This window comes from Chinchilla lanigera, unplaced genomic scaffold (assembly GCF_000276665.1).
Source record: "Chinchilla lanigera isolate Chin_1 unplaced genomic scaffold, ChiLan1.0 scaffold00033, whole genome shotgun sequence".
NCBI classification, from domain to species: domain Eukaryota; kingdom Metazoa; phylum Chordata; class Mammalia; order Rodentia; family Chinchillidae; genus Chinchilla; species Chinchilla lanigera.
Genome location: NW_004955434.1, coordinates 200,100 through 210,526, shown reverse-complemented (window position 1 = coordinate 210,526; position 10,427 = coordinate 200,100). Strand labels below are relative to the sequence as shown.

The 10,427-nt window shown below is 37.5% G+C and overlaps 2 long non-coding RNA genes across 4 annotated transcripts in view; one reads left to right on the top strand and one right to left on the bottom strand.

Moving 5' to 3' along the window:
* Positions 1–1,805: 1,805 nt before the first annotated feature.
* On the top strand, positions 1,806–9,350 carry LOC106148981. 2 transcript variants are annotated; one of them, XR_001234827.1, is made up of 3 exons: positions 1,806–2,748; positions 5,392–5,474; positions 9,317–9,350. It is a non-coding gene; the product is annotated as an uncharacterized LOC106148981 (long non-coding RNA). The 2 variants fall into 2 exon arrangements; XR_001234828.1 differs by lacking the exon at positions 9,317–9,350 and adding an exon at positions 7,698–8,198.
* LOC102018523 overlaps positions 2,815–10,427 on the bottom strand; it is a 34,715-nt gene continuing 27,102 nt past the window's right edge. For both annotated transcript variants that reach the window (XR_261605.2, XR_001234826.1), the window contains one exon: positions 2,815–3,150. This is a non-coding gene — a long non-coding RNA (uncharacterized LOC102018523). The remainder of the gene's footprint in view (positions 3,151–10,427) is intronic.

The window sequence follows — 10,427 nt, the reverse complement described above, 5'->3', positions numbered from 1 at the left end:
TTCTCTTTCCCTAGTTAGTCTAATATGAGTGTAGGAAAACAATAGGACATTCTAACAAATTTGTATGTATCTTTAGCTTTCTTTTCAGGCTAAACAACTTTCCTTAGGCAATTCAGTCATATCATTCATGGCTTATCACCAAGCATTCACAAGGGGGTGGGTAAGGCAAATAATGTTTATCTTCACTGTGAACTTCAGCATCAAACTAAATTAACCCCAGTCTTCATATAATCACAAAACACTGCACCTGGCCTTTTTCAGTGCTGCATGGAGAAAGGTTTTCACCTGTAAGCAGTCACTTTTTGTTATCGTACAATGTGACATTTATGTAATCAGTCCTCCAGCCTACCTCTCTCAAAATGCAAAGTCATTTTTGGAATGACTAACTCCAAGAATATGTTTCTGTGAATTCAACACCGACCTTGCTAATATATGAAAATTAAGAGGAGAAGTCTGGTCTTTCAGTCAGAGATTACATCAGGGAAAGCTGAAAGCTGCCTCATCCTAGTTACTTTTAACAAAGCAAGCAGATGATTAACAACCTTATTTGCAAAGTGGTGTGCAGGCAAAGACCAACTTGTCTGTTCATGTTATATGAGATAGAGAAAATGTTAGTCATTATTCCTCGAACATTTCCAATCAGACTAATTTCAAATTTGAAGATGGGAAAATTCATGTCAATTTGCCCTCTGGACGTATCGTTTGAGTCAGGTTATTGTACACTATACCCATGCATACCTAAAAAGCAGTTGAAGTATACATAGGACCATGCTTTGATACACAGTTGGCAGTACAGAAGAGCTGGGGTTCAAATTCCACTTTGTCTAGCCCCACATTGCTAATTTTCGAGGCCTGGACCTAAAACCATGACACTTGACTTAAATCAGGACTGTATTCAGAGTCTTGATCAGATGTAGCACCCTCATTTTACAATAGGATTTTCCAAGTTGGAGCTATTACTAGATTGTGAAAAATATCAATAGTCATGTGTTCATGGCCAGCCTGGGCTGAATAGTGAGTTCAAGGCCAGCCTAAGCTACATAGAGAGACACTGTATTAAAAAAAAATCATATGCTATCTCAATAAGTGCAAAATAAAAGACAATAGGAAACTAGAAGAAAGATCTTTTGCAAATGAGAAAGAGACAATGAGATGGTGAGAGAGGGGCAAGGGAGGTGAGAAGAGGATGTGAAAAGAATTAAAATATGTCACATATGTGCACTACTACCCACAAGAAAGAGCAGTTATCTGGGTAAAAGGGCCCCTGAGAAGGTGGGGAAGTTGGGATTTTATTGCCATACAGAGCCAGAGATTCACTAGGAGTGTGAGGCTCGATATTTCTAGTCATAGTTTTGTTAGTTAAAGGAGTTCAGTAATCAACCATGGTGAGTCTGTTTTCTCTGTGAAATTCAAAGTAAGCAAATTTTCTGTCAAAACAAAGTTGTAGAACTTTAGAAAAATGATAAATAGTGGGTGGGAATGGGTAAGGAATGTGTTAGGCACAGATGAAGAGATTAAAAATAGTGTTGAAGGACAGGGATCTTTACACTTTTGAAGTGTCACTTTAAAACCTTTTATTTCTGAGTATTTACCCTTAATACTTACAGTGTTGATGTTTCCTTTTCCAGGCAATCATACATGTGCTAATATTGACATAACTGTGGTTTATTTCATTTGATTAAGCTAAAAATTTAGTGACAACTGAGAAGCACGTCCACTCAATGAAAATGTTTTGTTTCCATTCAGCCTTGACCAGGCCATGTGGTCGGTCACTGCCCTTGCAAACCTGCAAATAAGATCAAAACGCTTCTTTCAGAAATAGGTACAGAACAGACTCTTTTGGAAACCTCCATAACATGCACTTCCTTGACCTCAGAGTAATCTGGATGAATCATGTGACTTCAGTTCTATTTGGTGTTGCAAGCTTATGCAACTCCTGTAATCCCTGAACTATGTCATGTTAATGTGAAACTTAACTCGCACAGGAGATAGAGACATAGCTTTGTCACAGTTCCCAAGCTGCAACATTTTAGGCTTCTCATAATTCTTTTACACTTCACACATACCAATAATAACTACAGCTAGGATTAATATGGGTAATTGGCTACTTTCCAAAATTCAATTGTTTCATTTCTTACTTGTTAATATGTAGAGAATCTTGGCAAAATTACCCAAAGATTTTTTAAGTATTACATATTTGGGAGAGATTTTTGAGGGCTCTTGTGCTTTCTTATTCTTCTCTGTGCTTATGATAATGAACACAGGCAAACAAATGCCATGCATTTTTCAGTAGGTATTTTATTTATCTAACCTAATAAATTAATGTGGTTTTGAAAATAGGACAAAAGTGAAAAATGATAACCAAAAGCATTGTGTCAAAAGTCTGGTCAAATCAACTGCCCAGAAACCGGCTATGAGACACAGAACTAATTAGGCACGGCATTTCTGGGGAAACTCTTCGTGTGTACCCACTCTTCACAGAGAAGATGCACTTTCAGAAGGAGAGTGCCTTCTCCCAAGGGGAAAGATTATGAATTTAAGTTGGCTGTGTTAATTTTGAGGTCACTTTGAGGACCCCATGAGAGTATAAATATTAGTTACTTGGTTATATGGTTATGGGGCTCAAAGAACAAACTTAATTGCACATACATCTTTTCCTACGTGTTCTAAACAATTTAGGACCAATTCAAGGAGATACATGAAGATTCAAGTCCAGGATCAGCATTATACTGAAACTACTACACCGTCGTAAGTTGTACTATTTCTTATTCACATGTGATCTCTGTAATATTTGGTGAGAGTGAGAGGCAGAACAAAGGTAAAGAAAGCCTTTATTGTTGGGGCCGGGAGGGCTGCTAAAGAGACACAAGGACCCTCTGAGGAGGAGGCAGAGAGACAAAGGCTATACTGGGCTCGGCTGAGGGCAGGATTTTTGGAGGCTATCTAAGTGACATAACAGATGCTGATTAGGAAGAAGGGATCATGCACGCATACGTATAAATGAAATGGGAAGTTGTGCTTAAACTGAGGAAAGAAGGCGGCGGAAGTTAGTCTGGGAGAGACGAGAGATGTGTTGTTTTAGGTGCTGGACCATGTCGGATGGCCTCCATGATGACTTGGCAGGGGTGGAAACCCATCAGTCTCTTCAACCTAGGGAAGAGAAATAAGAGAATGACGGAATAGTTCCTATGGAAGCTGTTAAATGGAAACAGAACAGCAGAAGGAGAAAATACGTTCCACTTCAGGACAGACCACTTCTTTAGGGAAAGAAATGGCCAAGAGGCAGGGCCATTCATGGACAAGAATTTTCATAGCAATCACCTCATCCAGTAGGGAGACACAGGTAAACTCCAGACTCTCATCACATTCACCAATCAGAAGAGCTGCTTCTTCATCCAATGGAGGAATTTTGGTTAGAGAGAGGGACTCAGAGTGCCTGTCCTGGTGTCACTGCATGTTGGGGAATGGAGGCTGAAGCACCATTTCACTTAGGACAATGTAAGTTGTAGTAGTGAGGTAGCGTAGGGTGAAGAAGTGCTGCCTTTTAATAAGAGATAATAAAACCATAAGTATATTTTGCCCCAGCATGATTTTGTTATGTTCTAACTTTAGAAAGGAGGAATTGTGGAGCAAACCTTAAATACATGAAACATTTCTGTGTACAATATCATAGCACTGTCTTTATTTCTATTATTATTTTTTTATTTGATTTCTTCATTCAAAGGGAAACCTCAAAATTGACACAAATTCACTCAATTAATCCCTATAACATGATACTTATCACTTTTGGTTAACTTAAGTTGTTGATAGTCGTAACTCAAAATAACATTTTAATAATAATTCTCAGCACAATATTGGCTTATGTGTACAAAATTATTTTGTCTGTGTATTCAAGATTTTATAATAAAATGACAAGAGAAAATGAAGCTGTATAGAAAGAAGAGGGGGGAAAAATAAGGCAATGAATTTGTAAACTGGAACATTTGGGTCCAGATTATTTCTAATAGCCTTATTAAATCTAAAATTGCATGCATAGACAGCGCTGAGACTCTACTAGTTTTGGTTAAGATTGTACCATGCTTGATAAGTATGAAATCCAATGTATATGCAACTGTGTGCCAGACTGAGAGAAAAATATATGCTACTTCTGTGCATGTCAGAATTTCCTTGTAATCTGACTTCTGGTTATTAAAGCATGATTTTCAATAATAAATATTTTCCCAAAACCAGTAGTAACATTTTAGATACTCACATCTTTAAATATAGACAATTAAGAATCTGGGTAGGTATTAGAAGTGGGAAACATACACAGAAGGAAGAAAATAAAAATAGAAACTGCCATGAAAGAGTCAAGGTAAATTACTGGGGCAGACAGTGTAGAAGAATCAAACCACGCCAGTTATTCCTGTTCGTGGCAAAGAACTGCTCCTCCCCCTTGTGGCCTGTGTGGAAAGCACACGTCCTGATGAGAAACCATTTCACTCTAGAAAAAATGATACAAAATCTGTTTGGATTACAATAGCACACTGCTGTCAAGAGGGGAAACAAAAGACATCAATGGACAAATCAAATGTGACGATTCTATGTCAGTGTAAGCTCAGTGTCACCAAGAGTGAAAGATAACTTCAGGACGCAGTAGATCGAGCCAGAAAGGCTCCCTTTGTTCAACTCATCCAATTGATCGATAAAGACTTAACAAAGACGTGCTTGTATGCCAACCTTTTTCTAAGATTGAAAAGTTTAGTGTACTGAGAATAGTGCAAAGTGACTTGATAGTCTTTTACTAGAAGTGTTGATTCAAATGGAAAGATAAAACATGAATAACGAAACAGGTAATTACAAGGTCATATATGTGTTTAAATGTGTGACCTAGTTTGGGAAAATTATTTTGATTAGAAGTAATTCTCAAAGGAGAGGAGCTTTTGCACTGGGACCTGAAGTACGTTTAGGGGGTGCTTCTGATATCATAAAGCACAGGAAGTTAGCGAATAGTTCTAGAGTTTGGTGTTTATAACTAAAAAAAGAAAGGATAATTGGGAGAAAATTAGGCAATCCTGAGTTAAGTCCTTTGGCATCTATTTAATTTATGTTATAGGTGAATAATTGATGGATGTAACTGAATAGTAAAATAGAAATTTTTGAATGGAGAAACTGCATATACTAGATTATACAAAATGTTTATTCTGAAAAGCTATATGAATAAATTTCCCTTAAGTGCATATAAATGTAAATGTTCAAGGAAAGCAATTGCATTAAAATGTGTGTCTCAGTAACACATTGTTCCTTATTCTCTTAGTGTGCTTTTTTTTCATAAAATTTATTTCTTCCCCATACAATATTATTATGTGTTTGTTTTCCCACTTATGTCACTCGCTGGTTACAAATTCCAAGAAGGTGGCATCTGTGATTGTTATTTACTGCAATATCCCTAACTCCTAAGATGGAAAACTTGACAAATCAATGGTGAACATTAGGTAAGTGTTTATTAACATTACATATAAATCTATATTCAGGGACAAGTGACTTGAGGCAAGGAAAACTATTTCATCTTATCAAGGTGACAAATCTTGACCTTGGATAGAAGAAGAGGGAAAAAAGAAACATCCAATATTTTGAAAAACAGACTAGATTTGCTAACCCACTAAATATATCAGTGAAGTAAAGAAAAATGTGAAATTGCTGAGGCTTCAAGGGCCCGTGTGTGTGAGCTTGAGGGTAGTTTTTAAAAACAGTGGGCATTCAGTTGGAAAGTACGCCTTGGCTAGATAACAGATTGAGTTTGTGACACCAACAGCCTAAACTGAGGGATGTTTACAGATAAGTGGTTAGAATTCCAGAGACAGAGTAGGGCAGGGAATTTTGTTTTATGGTAGAGATGGTAGTCGAATCATAAGCTCAGATAAGATCTCTGTAGGATAAACTCTGGATACAGTGATGAATAGGATGGAGAACTGAACCTTTTGGTTATTTAAGCCATCTGGAAAGGGAGCTTTAAGAAAAAGTCTATTCAAATCTTCTTTTCCAAATTAGAATCAGATTGTTTCTTTGCTGTTGTGTCACTCGAATTCCTTATAAGTTCTGGCTATTAAGCCTTCCTTGTCCAGTGAATACTTTGCAAATACTTCTTCCTGTTATATACATTGTCTCTTTGATGGACAGAAGTTGTTAAATTTAATAGAAATCATTTGTCTATTTTTACTTACGTTGCTTGTACCTTTGAGATCTTATCTGCAGGTTATTTCCCATATCAAAGTCATGTAGCATTTCCCTGTGCTGTCTTCCAATAGTTTGTGGTTTTAGTTCTTACATGTAAGTCTTTGAAGCACATAGAAGTGATTTTGTGTAGGAGAGATGGGGACCTAGTTTCTTTTATCTGAATTTAGCCATCTAGTCTCTCCAGCATCATATACTAAAGAGATTTCTTTCACTATATGTTCTTGCTTTTTGCAAAAAATCAGTTGGATATACAAGTGTAGGTTTAGTCACTGGCTCTTTATTCCACTACATTATTCTGGAGATCTGTTTTTATACTTATGAATATAACACTGTTTTGGCTTTGCAGTATACATTAAGTTGGATAGCTTGATGCTCTAGTTTTGTTCTTCTTGCACAAGATTATTTCATCTATTTCAGGACTTTTATGGCCCCATTTGTATTTTAGGAATTTTTAAATCTTTCTCTAAAGAGTGATACTGGAAATTTGACAAACGGCATAGCATTCAGTGTGCAGATCACTTTGGGGAGACATTTTAAGATTAATTCTTTCAATTATCAAAAATCACTAATCATGAGAAAAATTCAAACTAGACTCTTATATCCTGGCAAAAAAAGATATTTCCATGATAAAGATAAAATAAAGAGGTCCATGACCACCAAACCAACACTCCAGAATCTCCTTAAGGATATCTCAGACGGAGAAGATGAAGGTCACAATGCCCAAAGGTCCAATAAAATGATATACCAGGTAGGAAAAGCAATTAAGCAGAGGGAGAGAAACTAAAACAGCAACAGAAAAATAATATCATTACAGGAATATTTATGAAGTATAAATATCAATGTAAATGCACTAAACAAGCCAATCAAAAGACAGATGAGGACAGTGAATCAAGAAAAAAATCCAATGGTATGCTGTATGAAAGAAAAACTTTTAACACCAAAAGAATTTGACTAAAATCAAAGAATGGAAAACAATATTCCATGCAATAGAAACACTAAAACAAGCTGAGTAGCTATCCTATTTTCAGACAAAATTATCCTCAAGCCAAAGTTAATCAAAATAACCAAAGAACTATATATTGGTTAATGGAAGTACGTTAAGTTCCCAGCTTACAAACATTCAGCTGCTGACATTCACTGATATGAATAGACCTTATAATATGAACATTTGTACATGTGAACAAATCCCGGAAGTAGCTTATGTCTGCAGGCCACTGTCACAGTTGTGCTGCTGTGTGCTTACTGTATAATAGTGCAATGGTGTACAGTAGTACAGTGCTCAGTCAGAGCCCAGGATGTATGGAAATGTGTATTAGACTTACTTTGTTGGACTTACAAAGGAATCCAGTTTATGAACTTTCTCCTTGAATGGAACTCATTTGTAAATTGGGGACTTCATGTATTAGTTTGTTGTAAATGTCAAAAGAAACATTTTTATTGGATTACCTGGAAACAGACTCTGAACTGCAATTTCTACATAGGTGTTTTAGTGAAGAGAATTGTCAGAGGATGTTCTTGGAAAGAAATAAGGAAATCCAATTGGGGCAGATCCATAATGCAGGTACAGTTAGATTTGATCAAATGTCATCCGATCTCCTAGAGGTCGATGCAGCTGGAATGAATTTTCATGGCTGTCTTGAACTGAATCAAAGCATCACGGCTTTTGTCTCTCTGCACCAGCCAGACACGGGACACAAGCCACCCTGGAAAGGGGGACAGTATCCGGGGAATTGTAGGGGAAGGGGTCTATGGATAAGAAAGTAAAATAGGCTCCTCCTTAGGTCTTCTAGCTAATCCTGACTAGGAGGAATTAAAAACAAACTTTACTAGAAAGATTCCCCTAGGAAGCAGGTCAAGACAGGAATAAAAAAGAGAAAAACCAGATGAAGAAAGGTACCAAATGGCCTTGGGATTTGCACCAGGAGACGAGAAAATGAGCTGACAGGAAGAGCACAGAGAGAAAGCAAAGTGCACAAGTAAGAAGCTGCCCCCAACTTCAATAAATACAGGGAAAACAAGGGGCGTGACCAACTTTAAGGCAGTGTGTGCTCATCCATATATATTATAGATAGCTATATATATATATATATATATATATATATATATATATATATATATGGGGAGCTATCTATTTCCTCTTTTCCTCTTCCTTCCTTCTCCTCTTTACAAATAAAATGTCTTAAGCTTTGTTGTTCTCTTGTACATATGTACATAGGGATGAGCACACACTGTAGAGTCACTATAGTATTCACTCTAGGGTCATTGTACGGTACAGCAGGTCCCTGCATGTCCCCTTACTAGCTCTAAGCTAACCATGGATAAGGTACCCTCTTGCCAACCCACCACACGCCCCAAAGATAAGACCTTAAAAGGTACACTGTGGACAAACAAACAAACAGACAGACAGAAGCTACACCTTGAGCACTGGAAGAAATGACGGTAGATAGACCTGCCCAGAAGTCAATCAAGTTAAGGCATGTTCTGGATTGGGGGAAAGGATCTTTGACACTGCCCTCCCAAAAAAACCAACCAGGAACAAAAGGCCCCTGGGTCCTCCATCTTTCTGGATTCTTTCTTATCAGGGTAGCTATCTATTGCCTCCTTTCCTCTTCCTTCTTTCCCTCTTTACAAATAAAGTGTCTTAAGCTTTGTTGCTCTAATTTTTTTATTGGGGCTGAGTTTATGATCTCGGTGGGCTGCTTGGACAACAGAGTAGTGGTACTTGTCCCTCAGATGTGACATCTTTGTGTCTCTGATTAGGAGCCAGACATGACAGAATGATTGTCCTGGATTCAAGGACCAAATATCCTGGGGGAGGCGGTTGAGAGCCACTGGCAGTGGAAATACCCAGCACCTAACAAGATATGCAAACTGACTGTGAAGAGCAAATGTGTGTGAGACAGCATAGTAATGTCTCTAACAGCCAAAACAGAGGAAAGCATGACAGCAAGATCAAGTTTAATGGATTCAGGCATGTCTTGAAGATTAAATTGGAAGTTTGGGGTATACAATATGGATTGTAGGGATATACTGGGCAAGTGGAGCCATGAATATTAAAATATAAGGCAGGGTATAACTTAAACTTTTGGGTGAATTCTAGGTCCACATTACCAAAGAAGAAGGAGAAGGAGAAGGAGAAGGAGAAGGAGAAGGAGAAGGAGGAGGAGGAGGAGGAGGAGGAGGAGGAGAAGGAGAAGGAGAAGGAGAAGGAGAGGGAAAAGAAGAGAGAATCAAAATAACACAAAATGTAACAGAGTAAATAGCACAAGAAGACATGAGAAAAGCAGGTAAGACTCAGAAGTGGTATTGAATTATATAAAAGGAGTTTCTGCATGCTACTGGAAGTTAACAGTAATATCTGATCCTGCTTGTCTGTATGAACTTTGATTAGCCTAGCAAAATGGAGCATGATTTAGGGAAGAGAATGGAGTCAAGACTACTAGATATAAAGCATGGAAGGCATTTAGTTATCCCAATATCCAAGCCTCCTGCCTTGATTTCTTTGCCATGGCAGTGTGACAACATAAATATTATCTCATAGTGGATAAAATAATTGCTCCTAGGAAAATTAAGTTTCTTGAATGATGAAATATTCTACATGTAGGTCTCCTGACTCCTTTTTGTTTTGAATGTAGATATGATGGCTAAAGTTGCAGCAGCCACATAATAACCAAAGAGAACGTCCTAAAGAATAGCAGAGATGTCACCACGACTGTCATGGGGCCAATGGAAACAGTCACTTAGCTTTAGGCATGTGTTACAGGGCATATAACCTTATGTATTTGAAGCATTTTCATTTTGTTGTTACCAGTGACTGAGTGCAATTTTAAGTAATATACAAAGCTCTAAAAATAGTACAGGGAAGATCTGATGGGGACTGTTTCTAGGTAGTGTCAATTGGTAATGGACAGGTCAGCAGTATGAGAAACATGTGAATAGTTGAATAACTGGAATACAGAAGAGCCTAAAGTCTGTGGAATCATTTTGAGATTCTGGTTGCAGAAAAATTTTTGCAGGTTCACCTTCTGCCACCAGCATCTCGTTTTATTTCTTAATGTGCCCAGATCTTTTAAGCCTCCCTACCGTTTTAAGTGTATTTCTCTGTTTTAGAATCTCTTCCTTCTTACACCATCAAAAAAACTGCCATTTAGGCTTTAAATTTATTTCAAGTATGACTTGCCTCATAAAGCAACCCTACTCTTAACTTCTAC